The sequence below is a fragment of the Saccopteryx bilineata genome, chromosome 9 (genome assembly GCF_036850765.1).
Source record: "Saccopteryx bilineata isolate mSacBil1 chromosome 9, mSacBil1_pri_phased_curated, whole genome shotgun sequence".
In the NCBI taxonomy this organism is placed as follows: domain Eukaryota; kingdom Metazoa; phylum Chordata; class Mammalia; order Chiroptera; family Emballonuridae; genus Saccopteryx; species Saccopteryx bilineata.
This window is the reverse complement of record NC_089498.1, coordinates 81,902,356-81,903,217: the sequence shown is the minus strand read 5'-3', so window position 1 is coordinate 81,903,217 and position 862 is coordinate 81,902,356. Positions and strand designations below refer to the sequence as shown.

The following is an 862-nucleotide window of genomic DNA, read 5'->3' as shown; positions in this document are numbered from 1 at the left end:
TTTTCTGAAGTTGGAAATGGGAGGCAATCAGACAGACTCCCGCATGCCCCTGACTGGGATCCACCCGGCATGCCCACCAGGGGGTGATGCTCTGCCCATCTGGGGTGTTGCTCTATTGCAACCAGAGCCATTCTAGCACCTGAGGCAGAGGCCACAGAACCATCCTCAGCGCCTGGGCCATCTTTGCTCCAGTGGAGCCTTGGCTGCAGGAGGGGAAGAGAGAGACAGAGGGGAAGGAGGGGGGAGGGGTAGAGAAGCAGATGGGTGCTTCTCCTGTGTGCCCTGGCCGGGAATCGAACCCAGGACTCCTGCACCCCAGGTTGATGCTCTACCACTGAGCCAACTGGCCAGGGCCAGGAGCACAGTCTTTTTACTCCCATCTGGTACAAAAGGAGAGCGAGGCATCAGAGGTTAAGTGTTGTGCCTGACTTCCCTGATAAACACCTCTCTAGTCAACAGCTTTCTGTGGTTCCGACGCTCTTGGAGTGATGTTCCAGCCACTAGGCACGTCAGAGAAAGTTAACCATTTTTTCTGATCCTGTCCCTGTTGTCTCCCTGCCAAATACGGATGCTCAAACCTGAGGTCAAATGGCTCATATCTGGGAGCTGTTTGTCCAGACCCAATGGGAGATCCTTCGTTTGTGCCTGCACCTTCCCCTGTGTCCATGCTAGTAGCTGTCACACTGCCTTTGAGGGACCTAGCCATGCTCTTGCCCTGCCCTGCTCCTCAAACTCTTGGGGGTATCCTTGTTGTATTAGTGTCTAGCACAGGCACTGAAATGTGGGAAGGTGTCAATAAAGTCGGATGGATAAATAAGTGATTGATCATGCCCAGCTACCTTAGAGCAGATGAAGATGGTCT

General features: G+C 53.7%; 1 non-coding gene across 1 annotated transcript; it reads right to left on the bottom strand.

Annotated features, from left to right (window-relative positions):
- Positions 1 to 278: 278 nt before the first annotated feature.
- On the bottom strand, positions 279 to 354 carry TRNAP-GGG (transfer RNA proline (anticodon GGG)). Its single transcript has one exon. It is a non-coding gene; the product is annotated as a tRNA-Pro (tRNA).
- Positions 355 to 862: the final 508 nt, after the last annotated feature.